The sequence below is a fragment of the Bombina bombina genome, chromosome 6 (genome assembly GCF_027579735.1).
Source record: "Bombina bombina isolate aBomBom1 chromosome 6, aBomBom1.pri, whole genome shotgun sequence".
NCBI classification, from domain to species: domain Eukaryota; kingdom Metazoa; phylum Chordata; class Amphibia; order Anura; family Bombinatoridae; genus Bombina; species Bombina bombina.
Window position 1 is genome coordinate 523,785,738 of NC_069504.1, and position 15,022 is coordinate 523,800,759.

At 40.0% G+C, this 15,022-nt stretch overlaps 1 protein-coding gene across 3 annotated transcripts in view; it reads right to left on the minus strand.

Moving 5' to 3' along the window:
• PDE8A (phosphodiesterase 8A) overlaps positions 1–15,022 on the minus strand; it is a 1,084,545-nt gene that overhangs the window by 778,889 nt on the left and 290,634 nt on the right. The gene's annotated exons all lie outside the window — the stretch shown is intronic.

The window sequence follows — 15,022 nt, forward strand, 5'->3', positions numbered from 1 at the left end:
AACGGAATGTAAGGGTTCAAACGGAACCCCCTGAAGAACTGAAAGAACTAAATTGAGACTCCAAGGAGGAGTCAAAGGTTTGTAAACAGGCTTAATTCTAACCAGAGCCTGAACAAAAGCTTGAACATCTGGCACAGCTGCCAGCCTTTTTGTGAAGTAACACAGACAAGGCAGAAATCTGTCCCTTCAGGGAACTTGCAGATAATCCTTTTTCTAATCCGTCTTGAAGGAAGGATAAAATCTTAGGAATCTTAACCTTGTCCCAAGGGAATCCTTTAGATTCACACCAACAGATATATTTTTTCCAAATCTTGTGGTAAATCTTTCTAGTTACAGGCTTTCTGGCCTGAACAAGAGTATCAATAACAGAATCTGAGAATCCTCGCTTCGATAGAATCAAGCGTTCAATCTCCAAGCAGTCAGCTGGAGTGAAACCAGATTCGGATGTTCGAACGGACCCTGAACAAGAAGGTCTCGTCTCAAAGGTAGCTTCCAAGGTGGAGCCGATGACATATTCACCAGATCTGCATACCAAGTCCTGCGTGGCCACGCAGGAGCTATCAAGATCACCGACGCCCTCTCCTGATTGATCCTGGCTACCAGCCTGGGGATGAGAGGAAACGGCGGGAACACATAAGCTAGTTTGAAGGTCCAAGGTGCTACTAGTGCATCCACTAGAGCCGCCTTGGGATCCCTGGATCTGGACCCGTAGCAAGGAACTTTGCAGTTCTGACGAGAGGCCATTAGATCCATGTCTGGAATGCCCCACCGCTGGGTGACTTGGGCAAAGATTTCCGGATGGAGTTCCCACTCCCCCGGATGCAATGTCTGACGACTCAGAAAATCCGCTTCCCAATTTTCCACTCCTGGGATGTGGATAGCAGACAGGTGGCAGGAGTGAGACTCCGCCCATAGAATGATTTTGGTCACTTCTTCCATCGCTAGGGAACTCCTTGTTCCCCCCTGATGGTTGATGTACGCAACAGTCGTCATGTTGTCTGATTGAAACCGTATGAACTTGGTCCTCGCTAGCTGAGGCCAAGCCTTGAGAGCATTGAATATCGCTCTCAGCTCCAGAATATTTATCGGTAGAAGAGATTCTTCCCGAGACCAAAGACCCTGAGCTTTCAGGGATCCCCAGACCGCGCCCCAGCCCATCAGACTGGCGTCGGTCGTGACAATGACCCACTCTGGTCTGCGGAACGTCATCCCTTGTGACAGATTGTCCAGGGACAGCCACCAACGGAGTGAGTCTCTGGTCCTCTGATTTACTTGTATCATCGGAGACAAGTCTGTATAGTCCCCATTCCACTGACTGAGCATGCACAGTTGTAATGGTCTTAGATGAATGCGCGCAAAAGGAACTATGTCCATTGCCGCTACCATCAACCCGATCACTTCCATGCACTGAGCTATGGAAGGAAGAGGAACGGAATGAAGTATCCGACAAGAGTCTAGAAGTTTTGTTTTTCTGGCCTCTGTTAGAAAGATCCTCATTTCTAAGGAGTCTATAATTGTTCCCAAGAAGGGAACCCTTGTTGACGGGGATAGAGAACTCTTTTCCACGTTCACTTTCCAGCCGTGAGATCTGAGAAAGGCCAGGACGATGTCCGTGTGAGCCTTTGCTTGAGGAAGGGACGACGCTTGAATCAGAATGTCGTCCAGGTAAGGTACTACTGCAATGCCCCTTGGTCTTAGCACCGCTAGAAGGGACCCTAGTACCTTTGTGAAAATCCTTGGAGCAGTGGCTAATCCGAAAGGAAGCGCCACGAACTGGTAATGTTTGTCCAGGAATGCGAACCTTAGGAACCGATGATGTTCCTTGTGGATAGGAATATGTAGATACGCATCCTTTAAATCCACCGTGGTCATGAATTGACCTTCCTGGATGGAAGGAAGAATAGTTCGAATGGTTTCCATCTTGAACGATGGAACCTTGAGAAACTTGTTTAAGATCTTGAGATCTAAGATTGGTCTGAACGTTCCCTCTTTTTTGGGAACTATGAACAGATTGGAGTAGAACCCTATCCCTTGTTCTCTTAGTGGAACAGGATGAATCACTCCCATTTTTAACAGGTCTTCTACACAATGTAAGAACGCCTGTCTTTTTATGTGGTCTGAAGACAACTGAGACCTGTGGAACCTCCCCCTTGGGGGAAGTCCCTTGAATTCCAGAAGATAACCCTGGGAGACTATTTCTAGCGCCCAAGGATCCAGAACATCTCTTGCCCAAGCCTGAGCGAAGAGAGAGAGTCTGTCCCCCACCAGATCCGGTCCCGGATCGGGGGCCAATATTTCATGCTGTCTTGGTAGCAGTGGCAGGTTTCTTGGCCTGCTTTCCCTTATTCCAGCCTTGCATTGGTCTCCAAGCTGGCTTGGCTTGAGAAGTATTACCCTCTTGCTTAGAGGACGTAGCACTTTGGGCTGGTCCGTTTTTACGAAAGGGACGAAAATTAGGTCTATTTTTCGCCTTGAAAGGCCGATCCTGAGGAAGGGCGTGGCCCTTACCCCCAGTGATATCAGAGATAATCTCTTTCAAGTCAGGGCCAAACAGCGTTTTCCCCTTGAAAGGAATGTTTAGTAGCTTGTTCTTGGAAGACGCATCAGCCGACCAAGATTTCAACCAAAGCGCTCTGCGCGCCACAATAGCAAACCCAGAATTCTTAGCCGCTAACCTAGCCAATTGCAAAGTGGCGTCTAGGGTGAAAGAATTAGCCAATTTGAGAGCATTGATTCTGTCCATAATCTCCTCATAAGGAGGAGAATCACTATCGAGCGCCTTTATCAGCTCATCAAACCAGAAACATGTGGCTGTAGTGACAGGGACAATGCATGAAATTGGTTGTAGAAGGTAACCCTGCTGAACAAACATCTTTTTAAGCAAACCTTCTAATTTTTTATCCATAGGATCTTTGAAAGCACAACTATCCTCTATGGGTATAGTGGTGCGTTTGTTTAAAGTAGAAACCGCTCCCTCGACCTTGGGGACTGTCTGCCATAAGTCCTTTCTGGGGTCGACCATAGGAAACAATTTTTTAAATATGGGGGGAGGGACGAAAGGGATACCGGGCCTTTCCCATTCTTTATTAACAATGTCCGCCACCCGCTTGGGTATAGGAAAAGCTTCTGGGAGCCCCGGCACCTCTAGGAACTTGTCCATTTTACATAGTTTCTCTGGGATGACCAACTTTTCACAATCATCCAGAGTGGATAATACCTCCTTAAGCAGAATGCGGAGATGTTCCAACTTAAATTTAAATGCAATTACATCAGGTTCAGCCTGTTGAGAAATGTTCCCTGAATCAGTAATTTCTCCCTCAGACAAAACCTCCCTGGCCCCCTCAGATTGGGTTAGGGGCCCTTCAGAGATATTAATATCAGCGTCGTCATGCTCTTCAGTAACTAAAACAGAGCAGCCACGCTTACGCTGACAAGGGTTCATTTTGGCTAAAATGTTTTTGACAGAATTATCCATTACAGCCGTTAATTGTTGCATAGTAAGGAGTATTGGCGCGCTAGATGTACTAGGGGCCTCCTGAGTGGGCAAGACTCGTGTAGACGAAGGAGGGAATGATGCAGTACCATGCTTACTCCCCTCACTTGAGGAATCATCTTGGGCATCATTGTCATTATCACATAAATCACATTTATTTAAATGAACAGGAATTCTGGCTTCCCCACATTCAAAACACAGTCTATCTGGTAGTTCAGACATGTTAAACAGGCATAAACTTGATAATAAAGTACAAAAAACGTTTTAAAATAAAACCGTTACTGTCACTTTAAATTTTAAACTGAACACACTTTATTACTGCAATTGCGAAAAAACATGAAGGAATTGTACAAAATTCACCAAATTTTCACCACAGTGTCTTAAAGCCTTAAAAGTATTGCACCCCAAATTTGGAAGCTTTAACCCTTAAAATAACGGAACCGGAGCCGTTTTAACACTTTAACCCCTTTACAGTCCCTGGTATCTGCTTTGCTGAGACCCAACCAAACCCAAAGGGGAATACGATACCAAATGACGCCTTCAGAAAGTCTTTTCTAAGTATCAGAGCTCCTCTCACATGCGACTGCATGCCATGCTTCTCAAAAACAAGTGCGCCACACCGGCGCGAAAATGAGGCTCTGCTTATGCTTTGGGAAAGCCCCTAAGAAATAAGGTGTCTAATACAGTGCCTGCCGATATTATAATATCAATATACCCAGATAAAATGATTCCTCAAGGCTAAATATGTGTTAATAATGAATCGATTTAGCCCAGAAAAGTCTACAGTCTTAATAAGCCCTTGTGAAGCCCTTATTTACCATCGTAATAAACATGGCTTACCGGATCCCATAGGGAAAATGACAGCTTCCAGCATTACATCGTCTTGTTAGAATGTGTCATACCTCAAGCAGCAAGAGACTGCACACTGTTCCCCCAACTGAAGTTAATTGCTCTCAACAGTCCTGTGTGGAACAGCCATGGATTTTAGTTACGGTTGCTAAAATCATTTTCCTCATACAAACAGAAATCTTCATCTCTTTTCTGTTTCTGAGTAAATAGTACATACCAGCACTATTTCAAAATAACAAACTCTTGATTGAATAATAAAAACTACAGTTAAACACTAAAAAACTCTAAGCCATCTCCGTGGAGATGTTGCCTGTACAACGGCAAAGAGAATGACTGGGGTAGGCGGAGCCTAGGAGGGATCATGTGACCAGCTTTGCTGGGCTCTTTGCCATTTCCTGTTGGGGAAGAGAATATCCCACAAGTAAGGATGACGCCGTGGACCGGACACACCTATGTTGGAGAAACATGGGTTTATATGTATAGAGATATGTTTAACTATGGAGATAATGAAAAGATTTTACATTAGAATCTTATGCACATTAAACAATATCTCAGAGGGATTTTCAAAGAGATATTTGCATATAGATCTCGAGATATCTAGACATATTGTATATATATTCATATACATATCTCGCTATAAATAGATATATCAGTCCAGAAATCATCACATACAGGTATACCCTGCTCATACAGCGGGTTAGAGACCAGAGCCCTGCTGTAAAGTGAAAACCGCTTTAAAGTGAAACAAGGCAGTTGTAGCTTTCTTTTCACTTGCCAGTGTTTAAAAACTTGAAAAAATGTTTGAACTAACATATATTAGGGGTACAATAGTGCTACGTTTAGTTTAACACTAGCACAGCACAGTATTTAATTAGGATTCAATAAATACTGCACCTGTAAAATAGTGACAATTACTGTAGTAACATTAGCCAGACTATAACACTGAGACACAGATTGCGCTGTAATGCTGTAAACAGAGTGAACTTAGCATAACAAAATGGTGCCAGTAACTTTTCTCGCAATCTCACGATGATTACAGCACTGTTTCAAAATCCTTGGAGGTTGAACTTCAGCTCCACAAAGCGCTGTAAAGTGAAGCGCTGTAAAGTGGGGTATACCTGTATATAGAGAAATATTTATTTATAAATAAACAGAACATATTCAGTTATGAAAACATTTTTACTATATGAAATATTTGCATTTTCATGTACACTTTTTGAGGAGAATACGTCATGGGCTTTGCCCAACATATTAGGGTTTTTGTGTTTTGTTTTTTCTATTTGTCTTCTCCATTGACTTCTATGAGGAATATGTGAACACGTACACGATTTCGCAGTTTGCATTACGCAGCTTAACACAAGCGCAAAAATAAGTTATTTTGCAACTTGTACCACCTGCGCAACCTCATGTACACTTTTTGAGGAGAATACGTCATGGGCTTTGCCCAACATATTAGGGTTTTTGTGTTTTGTTTTTTCTATTTGTCTTCTCCATTGACTTCTATGAGGAATATGTGAACACGTACACGATTTCGCAGTTTGCATTACGCAGCTTAACACAAGCGCAAAAATAAGTTATTTTGCAACTTGTACCACCTGCGCAACCTCAAATGCAAAAAAGCCATAATGCGCACACTGTTTTCGCAACTGATTTGCCGTGCAACTTGTAATCTTGCGCAGAAGAGCTATAAAGCAATACGACTTCTGAGCAGGAAACGACTAGTGACACAAATGGGAGCAGCATATGCATGTAGCTGCCAATCACTAGGTGTGTCCTGCTCGTGAATGGGTCAGGAATACTCCTGGTACACAATACTAACTCTACACAGGTGTTAAACACCTAGGTGCCTGCAAACATTCATGCAATAATTAAATGTTCTAATTAGCATTAATTAATCGAGGAAAAGTGTACACCAATTTTATATAACTGCATGTAATAGACACTACTATAAAGAATAATATGCACAGATACTGATCTAAAAATCCAGTATAAAACCTTTTAAAAACTTACTTAGAAGCTCCCAGTTTAGCACGGTTGATGAGGTTAGGCTGGGACACCCACTGAAAGGGGCTGGGAAAACAAGAAGAGCAGACACCCCCCCCTACCTACATAAGAAAAGACCCATTACACAAACGAGAGTCAGCAGGAGTCTGTAAACACGTGTGTATTTTGGGGCTTGGTTAGGAGTCTGAAAATCAGCACAATGTTATTAAAAAATTAGCAAAACTAAACACTGTTACAAAAACACTCCAAGATGGGCTGTATAAATAGATCATCTACAAAACATTTATGCAAAGAAAAATCTAGTGTACAAATGTCCCTTTAATTCACTACATAAACTACAACAAGATATGGCAACCACAATACACAAAGGTAATAAGAGAATTTGTTAAACCAATATATGGGAACTGCCAAAATAGAAAATAAATAAATTGTGAAAAAGGTGTGGGAAGGATAGTCTTACCATACATATGTAAGAACCATAAGGTTCAGCGATTCATAACAATGTGCGGTGCGGTGATGTGTGAAAACGGATAAAATAGACAATGATAAAAGATAAAACAAAGACAATAACAGACAAAAAAAAAATAAAGTAGGAATGTATTATTCCCTACAAAGGGATGCTAGTGACTATATAATGTAAAGCGGCACATTGAGCTGATATTCAGTTTTTTGTTTTGTGTTAAGATTATTGTGTGAATATGCAATATATGCAAGTAACAATGCAATAATGAAATGTGCTAAAATATGGCACAAATGAAATACAGATACCCCCATATAAGATTTGTCATAGCTGTAGGACATGTGGCTAGCTGGCATTTTTTTAAAAACAGAACAAAATTCTAAAATGTTACTATAATGGAAGATACTCATTAATATAACAGAGACAAAAATCTATGTACTTAAACTGCATATATAGGCCCCTATTTAACAAAGTCTGGCGGACCTGATCCGACAGTGCGGATCAGGTCCGCCAGACCTCGCTGAATGCGGAGAGCAATGCGCTCTCTGTATTCAGCATTGCACCAGCAGCTCACAAGAGCTGCTGGTGCAACGCCGCCCCCTGAAGACTCGCGGCCAATGGGCTGCCAGCAGGGAGGTGTCAATCAACGCGATCGTACTCGATCGGGTTGATTTCCGGCGATGTCTGTCCGCCTGCTCAGAGAAGGCGGACAGGGTTATGGAGCAGCGGTTTTTGTGACCGCTGCTTCATAACTGCTGTTTCGCTCGCCAGAAACACGGGGCATCAAACTCCTTTCAGAGCTTGATAGATAGGCCCCATGGTGACCAAGGTAATAGGAATATAACACAGGTGGTGAATGATAACTAAAATTTAGCAGTGGTTGTTAAGAAACTATAATGTTTGCAAGACCCTTATGTATCCTGAGTGAATTATAGAACATCCCTAAGTTATACCATGAAACCAGCAACATTAAGCATTTAGACAAAGCAGCTAGAGTAACAAACTGACTGGCAATACTGAAAAATGAGTAAAATGAGGTTTGTGTGTTAACCCTTTGTGAAACAAGTACAGTTCTAACTTGTCAGGAAAGGGTTCCAGCAGTGATTAACATTTCATATTACACCATCAGATATACATTTAGCTATATAAAATATTGTAATTTCTCTATGGGTGAATATGCTGCCATAGTTAAATGGATATAAAACCTAGAAAGGTTTTTGTGATTCAGACTGAGTCTACCATTTTTAAAAAAAAGTCCAGGTTACTTCTATTATCAAATCTGCTTAATTCCCATGACATTTTGTTGTTGAAGATATACCTAGGTAGGCATCTAGAGCACTACATGGCAGGAAATAGTGCTACTGCCATCTAGTGCTCTTGCAAATGGATAACATTGTTGCCGTCATATAGTGCTCCAGAAATAGGCTAGCTCCTAAGCATACGTCCCTATATTTCCATGAAAGATACCAAGAGAACAAAGAAAAAATGATAATAGAAGTAAATTAGTAAGTTGTATAAAATGACACGCTCTATCTGAATCATGAAAGAAAATGTTTGGGTTTTATATTCCTTTAACGAACACTCTCAGGGTACTCAACAAATTTGCCTAAAATGTAGGAGCCTACAACTTTTGGGCATCAATATGATGATATTTTTATATAAGCACAGGTATAAAACAGTGATTTACCAGTTGGTTGTCAAGTAAATCAAGGGGTCACACAGCAGAAATATACTCAATGTCAAATTACTTTGTCATTGGTTTGTTTGTTTTTTACAACTGTTTGCACATAAAAACCCAGGCATCTATTTGTGACTCCTAGAAACACACACACAGGGCTCGATTTACCAAGCCTTTCACCCGTCTACAACTTCAGGTTCTCACAAGAGAACCTGCAATCAGTATTTATCAAGCAGCGGTCATCAGAGAGCAAAAGAGTTGCAAAATACCCCTTATCGCTTGCGCGCAGCGGATAGCGTGCCACTTGTAATCTAGCCCAATATTGTTCAAAATAATCCAAAACGTTTGAGAGACAGTAAAGTCACAATTCAACTGTTATGGTTTAGACCAGGGGTGTCCAAACTTTGCTCTCCAGAGGTTTTGGAACTACATTTCCCATGATGCTCAGCTAGATAAAATGCTGGCTGAGCATCATCGGAAATGTAGTTCCAAAACCTCTGGAGAGCAAAGTTTGGACACCCCTGGTTTAGACAGAGAATGCAATTTTAAAACCTAAACTAGGCCGACTCATAGGAGCTCAAAAGTGTGCAAGTGTCTTTAGTCTTATGGCAGCAGCGTTTGGAACAATGTATAGCGCTGCTACAAACTTCACTATAATATAATGTTTAAATAATTAGCATCCCCAATTGCTGTATCTGTATCTTCATAGAACAAGATTATTAAGCTATTGTACAAAAAATTATCATAAAATATACAAACTGGTTTAGCATTATGAAATTCTGTGCTTTCCGTATGTTTAACCCTTTAAGGACACAGCTTTCAGTTTGCTCAATTGTTTTATGATGGAAAAATTCCGTCATATGTCCTTAAGAGGTTAAAGGGTTATAAAATTATGTTTCTGTGCCCACATACAAAATGTTTAATTTGATAGAAAATGTTGTTTGGATTAACTACAAGTTACTTGCACGTTGAAACGAAGCTTCAAACACTAATAAAAATGATATTTATTTTTTTCTCTGAGACATCATGAAATCCAGCCCCTAAAAATAGTTGTGTCTTTTGTTTAAAAGCTTGTCCTATTGCATCACCTTAAATTTACATATTAATTAGCTTCTTGCATGTTCCCGAGCACATGCGCAGTTATCACCAACCTGATCGCATGCCCAGAAGAAATTGCGACCGCCGGGTCACCGTTTTTCTTTCCGTTACATAGGAGGATTCAGTCCGTCAATCAAGATGCTAGGAGGTTTCTTCGCATTTGATTTTCATGCTGTAGCATCTTACAGAAGCATAAGAAGCATGAAATGTGCATGAGCAGAAGATCAATCTTGACATTTATTGCTCTAATTACTTATGCAGTGCAATTTATCTTTCACAGCAGGCTGGACAAAAAAACAGAGGAACACGTGTTTTACTAAAATAACTGATCGTGCTCCATTACCATATGAAGCCAGATCGCCAATCGTCACAGAGAGTGACTGTCTGTGTCACTCTCTGTAACGATCATCTGTTTGTGCCTTTGGGAGTAGTGGGAGAGAAGGAAGGAGGCAGTTGGGAAGCCCAGCAGGCATGGGGGTGGCAGGGTTCCCTACACCACAGAAAAAAATGTTAGGCAGGGAAGAGGAGGGGATGGAACCTTATGCTGCATTAAATTGTTTGGAGGGGTAAGGGGGGACCCTACACTACAGAAAAAGGTGATCTTGCAGGGGGTGAGGGGGACACTACTGTAGCGGGACACTACAGAAAAAAAAAATACATACAAATACACAAAAAAATAATAATTTGTTACTGGCAAACTGGCTGTAACAAATATGGCGGGAGCAGTGGGAGGGGGCAAGCTTAGAGAGCTTTTTGAGGGGAATCAGGGAGGTTTGAGGGGAATCAGGGAGGTTTGAGGGTGAGGAGGGATCTACACTACAGAAATACTAAAAAAAATATTTAAAAAATAAATAAATAAAAGCCCTAAGCTGAAAACTGGCAGAACGCCTGCCAATACTTGCACGTTGATGGTGGTGACCAGTTTGGGGAAGGGAAGATACGTGTTTGGGAGGGATCAGGGAGTGGGAGCGTAATCCGTACACTAGAGCAAATATTAATCTTGCAAGCTACCTGATTAACCCCTTCACTGCTGGGAATTTCAGAAATGTGTAGCACAGCTGAAATTAGCGGCCATCTAATTGCCAAAAACCAAAGGCAAAGACGTGCATGTCTGATATTTCAGGACAAAGGGGATCCCAGAGAAGCTTTACAACCACTTGTAGTTGTGTGTAAATCATTTCAGTGAGAAACCCAAAGTTTGAGAAAAAAGTTAACAGTTTTTTAAGTCATTTATACATAATCAGACATCTAAGGTAAGAATTCTGGGTCATGACTTCAGAATGATTAGCAGATTACCTTACTGATTACTTCACAAGCATGAACTGTCTGTGAATGAAAAAGGGTAACCAAATGGGCCAACCTTTGTTCATCTTAAAAACAAATATATATATATATATATATATATATATATATATATATATATATATATATATATATATATATATTGTTTTAATAGGTACATTTTTAAAAAAAGGCTTTATTTCTGTTTAAACGGACTGATAGCAAAAATGCTCAAAAATGTTGCAAAGGGGTTAAAGGTGTTATAATGTATCTCTTTTACACAATCACCTAAATTGTATTTTTTGTTGTACTTTCACCCTGACCAAACAACTAGTCTGAACAGAATAATCAAACATATTTTTTTAAAACCATAGATCAAACTCATATGACTTTAGAAGACATTCACATACACAGGATACACACAATAATAAATAATCTATTGTTAGTGTTAAACCATTTAATTTAGTATAGGATCAAACAAATAAAGTTAGTTACTTAACCCCTTAATGACCAGACCATTTTTCAATTTTCTTACCCTTAAGGACAAGGGCTATTTTTTACATTTCTGCAGTGTTTGTGTTTAGCTGTAATTTTCCTCTTACTCATTTACTGTACCCACACATATTATATACCGTTTTTCTCGCCATTAAATGGACTTTCTAAATATAGCATTATTTTCATCATATCTTATCATTTACTATAAAAAAAATGATAAAATATGAGGAAAAAATGGAAACAAACACACTTTTTCTAACTTTGACCCCCAAAATCTGTTACACATCTACAACCACCAAAAACATCCATGCTAAATAGTTTCTAAATTTTGTCCTGAGTTTAGAAATACCCAATCTTTACATGTTCTTTGCTTTTTTTGCAAGTTATAGGGCAATAAATACAAGTAGCACTTTGCTATTTCCAAACTACTTTTTTTCAAAATTAGCGCTAGTTACATTTGGACACTGATATCTGTCAGGAATACCTGAATATCCCTTGACATGTATATATTTTTTTTTAGAAGACAACCCACAGTATTGATCTAGGCCATTTTGGTATATTTCATGCCACCATTTCACCGCCAAATGCGATCAAATAAATAAAAAAAATTCACTTTTTCACACATTTTGTCACAAACTTTAGGTTTCCCGCTGAAATTATTTACAAACAGCTTCTGAAATTATGGCACAAATGGTTGTAAATGCTTCTCTGGGATCCCCTTTGTTCAGAAATAGCAGACTTATATGGCTTTGGGGTTGCTTTTTGGTAATTAGAAGGCCGCTAAATGCCGCTGCGCACCACACGTGTTTTATGCCCAGCAGTGAAGGGGTTAATTAGGGAGCATGTAGGGAGCTTGTAGGGTTAATTTTAGCTTTAGTGTAGTGTAGTAGACAACCCCAAGTATTGATCTAAGCCCATTTTGGTATATTTCATGCCACCATTTCACCGCCAAATGCAGCAAATAAAAAAAAAACTTAAAATTTTTCACAATTTTAGGTTTCTCACTGAAATTATTTACAAACAGCTTGTGCAATTATGGCACAAATTGTTGTAAAAGCTTCTCTGGGATCCCCTTTGTTCAGAAATAGCAGACTTATATGGCTTTGGCGTTGCTTTTTGGTAATTAGAAGGCCGCTAAATGCTACTGCGCACCACACGTGAATTATGCCCAGCAGTGAAGGAGTTAATTAGGTAGCTTGTAGGGCGCTGGGTTAATTTTAGCTTTAGTGTAGAGATCAGCCTCCCACCTGACACATGCCACCCCCTGATCCCTCCCAAACAGCTCTCTTCCCTCCCCCACCCCACAATTGTCCCCGCCATCTTAATTACTGGCAGAAAGTCTGCCAGTACTAAATAAAAGGAGTTTTTTTTTTTAGTTTTTTTTTTTAAATATTTATTCAGCTGTGATGGAGCCCTGCCTTAGACCCCAACCTCTTTGATCCCCCACCAAACAGCTCTATAACCCTCCCTGCTACTTAATTGATGCCATCTTGGGTACTGGCAGCTGTCTGCCAGTACCCCGTTTGCCCCCAAAAACATTATTTTCAAACTTTTCTGTAGTGTAGCAGCCCCCCCTCAATACCCCCATCCCCCCCCCCCCCAGATCGTTTTATATTTAACTTTTTTTTTAATGTTTTTAACTTTTTTTTACTTTTTTTCATTGGTGTCAGTGGCTAATGCGCGCGCGCCCCGCAGTCCCCCCGCACGCTCCCGGCACCCGGCGTGCACATTGCACTTACAGGAACCGGATGCCGGGTATCAATGGGCCGCCTCCCTGCTATGCTCCCACCCACCAACGAAGTAACAAACGGCACCATCGCTAACGGTGCAGAGAGGGCCACAGAGTGGCTCTCTCTGCATCGGAGGCTTGTAAAAAGGTATTGCAGGATGCCTCAATATCGAGGCATCACTGCAATACCATGAGAGCTGCTGGAAGCGATTGCGATCGCTTCCAGCACTCTGTTAGACAACTGACGTACCAGGTACGTCTATTGTCATTAACAGTTAGTTTATGCATGACGTACCTGGTACGTCAGTTGTCATTAAGGGGTTAAAGAAATGTTAAACAGTAAATGCCATGCTAGACATAATGATGTATTCAAAACAAAGATCAGCATTAGAATATGCAGATGTATATTTTTATATTAGTTCTTTAAATATAGAAGATATGTGTGTAAAGATTCATTTTCTATAAATTAATGGAGGCTGTCATGTTTGAAATTAAATTTTCCCCTTATCTGTCTCTTCTGATGAAGACAATTAGAAACAGACATAAACCAGGCAATAAAAGAAACTATGCAAATAGCTATTTGGAAACCCTATTAGATAATTACTTTAACAATGATGTACAAATGCTTGTTTGCATAGTCTTTTTATTGGATGTTTTATATATGTCCCTAATTTTCCTTAGCAGAAGAGAGGTAAGGGGAAAATGGGAAAACTTAAGTTTAAACATGGTGGCTCCCATTTCTTTATAGAAACTCAGTGGAGTTAAATTACAGGAAAAGGGGACAAAATTAATAAAGTGTGTTGCTTACATTTTATATTACAAACTCATACTGTTTAATATCCTTTAAAAGGAGCATTATCATCTTCAATTACAAATATAGCAATTAGTGTATCCAGTATTCAATTACATTTTAGATGTTTTATTCTGAAACATTAGTTTTCTCTTCTGTAGCTTCCAACTGCAGCCCAACATATCAGATTTGTCTCTCTGAAATGGCTTATTTAATTCCCCAGCGGATGACTGTATGTTCATTAAAGCAGAAGCTTTATTTATATATATATATATATATATATATATATATATATATATATATATATATTTATATATATATATATATATATATATATATATATATATATATATATATATATATATATATATATACACACACATATATACAGTCGTATGCAAAAGTTTAGGCACCCCTGAAAATTTCCATGATTTTCATTTATAAATAATTTGGTGTTCGGATCAGCAATTTCATTTTGATCTATCAAATAACTGAAGGACACAGTAATATTTCAGTAGTGAAATTAGGTTTATTGGATTAACAGAAAATGTGCAATATGCATCAAAACGAAATTAGACAGGTGCATAAAATTTGGGCACCCCAACAGAAATATTGCATCAATATTTAGTAGAGCCTCCTTTAGCAGAAATAACAGCCTCTAGACGCTTCCTATAGCCTGTAATGAGTGTCTGGATTCTGGATGAAGGTATTTTGGACCATTCCTCCTTGCAAAACATCTCCAGTTCAGTTAGGTTTGATGGTTGCCGAGCATGAACAGCCCACTTCAAATCACCCCACAGATTTTCAATGATATTCAGGTCTGGGGACTGGGATGGCCATTCCAGAACATTGTACTTGTTCCTTAGAATAAATGCCAGAGTAGATTTTGAGCAGTGTTTTGGGTCGTTGTCTTGTTGAAATATCCAGCTTCGGCATAACTTCAACTTTGTGACTGATTCCTCAACAATATTCTCAAGTATCTGCTGATATTGAGTGGAATCCATGCGACTCTCAACTTTAACAAGATTCCCAGTACCGGCACTGGCCACACAGCACCATGATGGAACACCCACCAAATTTTACTGTGGCTAGCAAGTGTTTTTCTTGGAACACTGTGTTCTTTTGCCGCCATGCAAAATGCTCCT